Consider the following 8607-nt stretch of genomic DNA (forward strand, 5'->3'; position numbering starts at 1 on the left):
ACCGGCGCGTCTCTCGTTGCAGGCGGCCTGTGACCCGCGTCCCTTCGTGGACACCCGAGACTCCGGTACGGTTTCATGCGGGGGGGGGGTGGGGGGGTGGGGGGGGGGATGCGATACGGGTCAGGCTTTAAGTCTTGTGTGCAGGTTCGCTTCTTCTTCTTCTTCTTCTTCTTCTTCTTCTTCTTCTTCTTCTCATCTCTGCAGTGAAGCCCAGCTAGAAACTCAGCGTCTACATGGTTTTCATAATAAATCTGAATTTATCTACTTCGCTTTCTTAAATAGGGCTCATTCAAGAAAGCCATCTAATAAAGGCCCCGGGGGTCAGGCTTTGTAGGTTTAATGTGGCGCCAGAGACTCACGTGTGAGTCGGTCTTTCATTGATGTCCGCAACCATCGGGTTGCAATTACATTTACGCTCTCGTGAGATTTATCTTTCAGTGACTTGAATGATCATCTGACATTTCCGGTGCTGATATTTAACTTGTTCCCGTTAAATCTGCTTCATGCTTCGCCACACAATCCAGTGGATTTCCAGACAATGCCCCGCGATGACCCGTGGATAACATTTTCAACAACCTTCTGTGGAACTGAATACAGATGTTCATGCTCTTTGGAAGAATTAAAACAAACTTTGACTATTGTAGCGTTCCGTGCCAATAAGGAGCCAGGTTTATAATGAATTGGGTTTATTCTCTTCACACCAACCAAACACAGGTCTTCCAGCACACCCAACCCCCCAACATTCGCGCCCAAAACCCCCGGAAGGGGCGGCACCCCAACCCTGGTCCGCGCAACACTAACAGTAACAGAACCATATACATTTTGGAACTTCAGACACGCTACACTATTATGAATGGGCATCATCGGGTGCAAAAGTCCATACGTTGGATGACTAAAATTAAAAGTCAAATATGACAAAATGCGTGCGATGACCAAGACGCCGGAGTTGTTTGATAACCCCGGGGCTTACAAATGTCGCCGCAGCGGCGCGTCCTTCCCACCCTCCGGCTTACAGGCGGTTCCGTCATCAATGGCTGCCGCTTTACCTCCCGGGGGTGGGGGGGGGGGGGGGCGCTGGCAGCGGGCAGCAGCTCAGCCGCATGCAGCCAAAGCCGCCTGTCTGCTCCCAGAGGTTTGGAAGCCGATGCCGAGACCACGTAGCTTTCATTTCGTCGATGAGCGTTTTACGCAACAGCATCTGGGCAAGGGGACCTTTTTTTTTTTTTTCGAGAGCAGCTCCGTCTAAAGCAGGGGTGATTACATCAATACCCCCCCCCCCCCCCCCCCCGACCCCTAACCCACCAAAAGAAAATGGAAAAAAGAAATATCAGAGCAGCTCGTTTCAATGAATGGAAGAGGGTTGCCTTACTGAAGACACGGGCCCTTGGGCGCGGGTCAGCGGCCCGCTGGGGCAACACGGTCATTTGATGTGGCGCTCGTTTGAGTGTCCGGGCGTCACCGGCGCGTCTCTCGTTGCAGGCGGCCTGTGACCCGCGTCCCTTCGTGGACACCCGAGACTCCGGTACGGTTTCATGCGGGGGGGGGTGGGGGGGTGGGGGGGGGGATGCGATACGGGTCAGGCTTTAAGTCTTGTGTGCAGGTTCGCTTCTTCTTCTTCTTCTTCTTCTTCTTCTTCTTCTTCTTCTTCTCATCTCTGCAGTGAAGCCCAGCTAGAAACTCAGCGTCTACATGGTTTTCATAATAAATCTGAATTTATCTACTTCGCTTTCTTAAATAGGGCTCATTCAAGAAAGCCATCTAATAAAGGCCCCGGGGGTCAGGCTTTGTAGGTTTAATGTGGCGCCAGAGACTCACGTGTGAGTCGGTCTTTCATTGATGTCCGCAACCATCGGGTTGCAATTACATTTACGCTCTCGTGAGATTTATCTTTCAGTGACTTGAATGATCATCTGACATTTCCGGTGCTGATATTTAACTTGTTCCCGTTAAATCTGCTTCATGCTTCGCCACACAATCCAGTGGATTTCCAGACAATGCCCCGCGATGACCCGTGGATAACATTTTCAACAACCTTCTGTGGAACTGAATACAGATGTTCATGCTCTTTGGAAGAATTAAAACAAACTTTGACTATTGTAGCGTTCCGTGCCAATAAGGAGCCAGGTTTATAATGAATTGGGTTTATTCTCTTCACACCAACCAAACACAGGTCTTCCAGCACACCCAACCCCCCAACATTCGCGCCCAAAACCCCCGGAAGGGGCGGCACCCCAACCCTGGTCCGCGCAACACTAACAGTAACAGAACCATATACATTTTGGAACTTCAGACACGCTACACTATTATGAATGGGCATCATCGGGTGCAAAAGTCCATACGTTGGATGACTAAAATTAAAAGTCAAATATGACAAAATGCGTGCGATGACCAAGACGCCGGAGTTGTTTGATAACCCCGGGGCTTACAAATGTCGCCGCAGCGGCGCGTCCTTCCCACCCTCCGGCTTACAGGCGGTTCCGTCATCAATGGCTGCCGCTTTACCTCCCGGGGGTGGGGGGGGGGGGGGCGCTGGCAGCGGGCAGCAGCTCAGCCGCATGCAGCCAAAGCCGCCTGTCTGCTCCCAGAGGTTTGGAAGCCGATGCCGAGACCACGTAGCTTTCATTTCGTCGATGAGCGTTTTACGCAACAGCATCTGGGCAAGGGGACCTTTTTTTTTTTTTTCGAGAGCAGCTCCGTCTAAAGCAGGGGTGATTACATCAATACCCCCCCCCCCCCCCCCCCGACCCCTAACCCACCAAAAGAAAATGGAAAAAAGAAATATCAGAGCAGCTCGTTTCAATGAATGGAAGAGGGTTGCCTTACTGAAGACACGGGCCCTTGGGCGCGGGTCAGCGGCCCGCTGGGGCAACACGGTCATTTGATGTGGCGCTCGTTTGAGTGTCCGGGCGTCACCGGCGCGTCTCTCGTTGCAGGCGGCCTGTGACCCGCGTCCCTTCGTGGACACCCGAGACTCCGGTACGGTTTCATGCGGGGGGGGGTGGGGGGGTGGGGGGGGGGGATGCGATACGGGTCAGGCTTTAAGTCTTGTGTGCAGGTTCGCTTCTTCTTCTTCTTCTTCTTCTTCTTCTTCTTCTTCTTCTTCTCATCTCTGCAGTGAAGCCCAGCTAGAAACTCAGCGTCTACATGGTTTTCATAATAAATCTGAATTTATCTACTTCGCTTTCTTAAATAGGGCTCATTCAAGAAAGCCATCTAATAAAGGCCCCGGGGGTCAGGCTTTGTAGGTTTAATGTGGCGCCAGAGACTCACGTGTGAGTCGGTCTTTCATTGATGTCCGCAACCATCGGGTTGCAATTACATTTACGCTCTCGTGAGATTTATCTTTCAGTGACTTGAATGATCATCTGACATTTCCGGTGCTGATATTTAACTTGTTCCCGTTAAATCTGCTTCATGCTTCGCCACACAATCCAGTGGATTTCCAGACAATGCCCCGCGATGACCCGTGGATAACATTTTCAACAACCTTCTGTGGAACTGAATACAGATGTTCATGCTCTTTGGAAGAATTAAAACAAACTTTGACTATTGTAGCGTTCCGTGCCAATAAGGAGCCAGGTTTATAATGAATTGGGTTTATTCTCTTCACACCAACCAAACACAGGTCTTCCAGCACACCCAACCCCCCAACATTCGCGCCCAAAACCCCCGGAAGGGGCGGCACCCCAACCCTGGTCCGCGCAACACTAACAGTAACAGAACCATATACATTTTGGAACTTCAGACACGCTACACTATTATGAATGGGCATCATCGGGTGCAAAAGTCCATACGTTGGATGACTAAAATTAAAAGTCAAATATGACAAAATGCGTGCGATGACCAAGACGCCGGAGTTGTTTGATAACCCCGGGGCTTACAAATGTCGCCGCAGCGGCGCGTCCTTCCCACCCTCCGGCTTACAGGCGGTTCCGTCATCAATGGCTGCCGCTTTACCTCCCGGGGGTGGGGGGGGGGGGGGCGCTGGCAGCGGGCAGCAGCTCAGCCGCATGCAGCCAAAGCCGCCTGTCTGCTCCCAGAGGTTTGGAAGCCGATGCCGAGACCACGTAGCTTTCATTTCGTCGATGAGCGTTTTACGCAACAGCATCTGGGCAAGGGGACCTTTTTTTTTTTTTTCGAGAGCAGCTCCGTCTAAAGCAGGGGTGATTACATCAATACCCCCCCCCCCCCCCCCCCGACCCCTAACCCACCAAAAGAAAATGGAAAAAAGAAATATCAGAGCAGCTCGTTTCAATGAATGGAAGAGGGTTGCCTTACTGAAGACACGGGCCCTTGGGCGCGGGTCAGCGGCCCGCTGGGGCAACACGGTCATTTGATGTGGCGCTCGTTTGAGTGTCCGGGCGTCACCGGCGCGTCTCTCGTTGCAGGCGGCCTGTGACCCGCGTCCCTTCGTGGACACCCGAGACTCCGGTACGGTTTCATGCGGGGGGGGGTGGGGGGGTGGGGGGGGGGATGCGATACGGGTCAGGCTTTAAGTCTTGTGTGCAGGTTCGCTTCTTCTTCTTCTTCTTCTTCTTCTTCTTCTTCTTCTTCTTCTCATCTCTGCAGTGAAGCCCAGCTAGAAACTCAGCGTCTACATGGTTTTCATAATAAATCTGAATTTATCTACTTCGCTTTCTTAAATAGGGCTCATTCAAGAAAGCCATCTAATAAAGGCCCCGGGGGTCAGGCTTTGTAGGTTTAATGTGGCGCCAGAGACTCACGTGTGAGTCGGTCTTTCATTGATGTCCGCAACCATCGGGTTGCAATTACATTTACGCTCTCGTGAGATTTATCTTTCAGTGACTTGAATGATCATCTGACATTTCCGGTGCTGATATTTAACTTGTTCCCGTTAAATCTGCTTCATGCTTCGCCACACAATCCAGTGGATTTCCAGACAATGCCCCGCGATGACCCGTGGATAACATTTTCAACAACCTTCTGTGGAACTGAATACAGATGTTCATGCTCTTTGGAAGAATTAAAACAAACTTTGACTATTGTAGCGTTCCGTGCCAATAAGGAGCCAGGTTTATAATGAATTGGGTTTATTCTCTTCACACCAACCAAACACAGGTCTTCCAGCACACCCAACCCCCCAACATTCGCGCCCAAAACCCCCGGAAGGGGCGGCACCCCAACCCTGGTCCGCGCAACACTAACAGTAACAGAACCATATACATTTTGGAACTTCAGACACGCTACACTATTATGAATGGGCATCATCGGGTGCAAAAGTCCATACGTTGGATGACTAAAATTAAAAGTCAAATATGACAAAATGCGTGCGATGACCAAGACGCCGGAGTTGTTTGATAACCCCGGGGCTTACAAATGTCGCCGCAGCGGCGCGTCCTTCCCACCCTCCGGCTTACAGGCGGTTCCGTCATCAATGGCTGCCGCTTTACCTCCCGGGGGTGGGGGGGGGGGGGGCGCTGGCAGCGGGCAGCAGCTCAGCCGCATGCAGCCAAAGCCGCCTGTCTGCTCCCAGAGGTTTGGAAGCCGATGCCGAGACCACGTAGCTTTCATTTCGTCGATGAGCGTTTTACGCAACAGCATCTGGGCAAGGGGACCTTTTTTTTTTTTTTCGAGAGCAGCTCCGTCTAAAGCAGGGGTGATTACATCAATACCCCCCCCCCCCCCCCCCCGACCCCTAACCCACCAAAAGAAAATGGAAAAAAGAAATATCAGAGCAGCTCGTTTCAATGAATGGAAGAGGGTTGCCTTACTGAAGACACGGGCCCTTGGGCGCGGGTCAGCGGCCCGCTGGGGCAACACGGTCATTTGATGTGGCGCTCGTTTGAGTGTCCGGGCGTCACCGGCGCGTCTCTCGTTGCAGGCGGCCTGTGACCCGCGTCCCTTCGTGGACACCCGAGACTCCGGTACGGTTTCATGCGGGGGGGGGTGGGGGGGTGGGGGGGGGGATGCGATACGGGTCAGGCTTTAAGTCTTGTGTGCAGGTTCGCTTCTTCTTCTTCTTCTTCTTCTTCTTCTTCTTCTTCTTCTTCTCATCTCTGCAGTGAAGCCCAGCTAGAAACTCAGCGTCTACATGGTTTTCATAATAAATCTGAATTTATCTACTTCGCTTTCTTAAATAGGGCTCATTCAAGAAAGCCATCTAATAAAGGCCCCGGGGGTCAGGCTTTGTAGGTTTAATGTGGCGCCAGAGACTCACGTGTGAGTCGGTCTTTCATTGATGTCCGCAACCATCGGGTTGCAATTACATTTACGCTCTCGTGAGATTTATCTTTCAGTGACTTGAATGATCATCTGACATTTCCGGTGCTGATATTTAACTTGTTCCCGTTAAATCTGCTTCATGCTTCGCCACACAATCCAGTGGATTTCCAGACAATGCCCCGCGATGACCCGTGGATAACATTTTCAACAACCTTCTGTGGAACTGAATACAGATGTTCATGCTCTTTGGAAGAATTAAAACAAACTTTGACTATTGTAGCGTTCCGTGCCAATAAGGAGCCAGGTTTATAATGAATTGGGTTTATTCTCTTCACACCAACCAAACACAGGTCTTCCAGCACACCCAACCCCCCAACATTCGCGCCCAAAACCCCCGGAAGGGGCGGCACCCCAACCCTGGTCCGCGCAACACTAACAGTAACAGAACCATATACATTTTGGAACTTCAGACACGCTACACTATTATGAATGGGCATCATCGGGTGCAAAAGTCCATACGTTGGATGACTAAAATTAAAAGTCAAATATGACAAAATGCGTGCGATGACCAAGACGCCGGAGTTGTTTGATAACCCCGGGGCTTACAAATGTCGCCGCAGCGGCGCGTCCTTCCCACCCTCCGGCTTACAGGCGGTTCCGTCATCAATGGCTGCCGCTTTACCTCCCGGGGGTGGGGGGGGGGGGCGCTGGCAGCGGGCAGCAGCTCAGCCGCATGCAGCCAAAGCCGCCTGTCTGCTCCCAGAGGTTTGGAAGCCGATGCCGAGACCACGTAGCTTTCATTTCGTCGATGAGCGTTTTACGCAACAGCATCTGGGCAAGGGGACCTTTTTTTTTTTTTTCGAGAGCAGCTCCGTCTAAAGCAGGGGTGATTACATCAATACCCCCCCCCCCCACTCCCCCTTTTCCCTCCTCCCGCTCTTTATGGGATCAAAACACGAAGGGTATTCCGGTTTGATTTGTTGATTCAGTAATAGGGATTCCCCCCCCCCCCCCCCCACCCTCTTCCAAACCCCTCCACTCAATTTCTCACTCTCATTTGTGTATATTTGCTAATGATGTTGAAATCAGGAATCATTTTGTATTCTTGGTAATGATGGACATCTGGTGGATGCCATCTGGCCATGTTGTTGTCTGATGAGCTTGACCATGATTATTAAAAAAAAAAAAAAAGAAAAGAAAAAACGGAAACATATAAATGTACACGCTGGTTTAGGCTTAGCTATTTTTCGCCAGATTAGTGATGTACTAATATTTCCGAGCACGGGAGTGGGAAGAATACATTTTGTACGACAGTTAAGTAGTTTGGACGTTCTAAATGAGTTTAGTTGGGCAGCAGAAATAAACACTACCTTGGCGTAAACATGCATTTTCCTTGGATGCATAAGTCGTGCAGCCCGGCGATCACACGTTGTGGGTGTGGGGGGGGGGGGGCGGGAGAGGCACATGTCGCAGGGTGAAAGGGCCGGATGCGGGTCAAGGGACCCGGTTGCACTCCGCGCTGCGAGCTTAAAATACCCCAAAGGTCAGGGCCGTGGCAGCGCTGGTGTGACACCTGCTCAAAAGGCACCAACAGCAACAAGAGCGGACGCGTAGGTTGGCAAACAACTGTCGAGCAGCCTTTCGCCTTCGCCGTCAAACTGTGTCTTGCGGGGCCAATCGGACGGACCCAAATAGCCGTGGCATTTCTCTCTCCTCATTTATATTCCTCTAACGATCCCCCACCGCTTCGCTTCCCTGTCAAACACACCTTTTTCGCAACCTGTCTCCTGTGGAGCACACTACTTGATGCCTGAATTTCACTTTCTTCGTGAAATAAATGAAGCAAATGGGGGGGGGGGGGGAAACTGACAATCAAAAGGGAGAAGGAACAGTCTAATCGCTAATGAAGGGCCGCCCTCCATGAAGTGAACATCAAAAGGCTCTGTCAGGGAGGAGACGGCACAGTGCTGCAATGCAGCCTACGCATGTGCACGCACGCTAGCACGTGCACGGCGCGCGTGGCTGACACACAGCGCGCCGCGTGGATGCCTCCGTCACTGCAGGCGAGGCACAGCCCGCTCTGTGCTGTGAAGACTCGTCAGAAACGAGGACCTGCGTTAAAAAAAAAACAACAACAAAAAACCTGTCAACTCAAATGCAATTGAATCTAACCTCAAAAGGGGATTTAAATGTAACCGTTTAACCTGGAGTTAGAAGCAGCGATGGTCTGCGTATTTGATGGTTGGGGAAGTACAGTTGGCCAATGGTTCCATGAAAAGGCTGAAAGGTCTCAGGCAGATCGGAACGTGCACCAACCAAATATTACCGACGTAGCCGCATGTTTCTGTGTGTGTGTGTGTGTGTGTGTGTGTGTGTGTGTGTGTGTGTGTGTGCATAGAGGACGAAGGAGAGGTACACGAGGCC

This window comes from Pungitius pungitius, chromosome 18 (assembly GCF_949316345.1).
Source record: "Pungitius pungitius chromosome 18, fPunPun2.1, whole genome shotgun sequence".
NCBI lineage: Eukaryota > Metazoa > Chordata > Actinopteri > Perciformes > Gasterosteidae > Pungitius > Pungitius pungitius.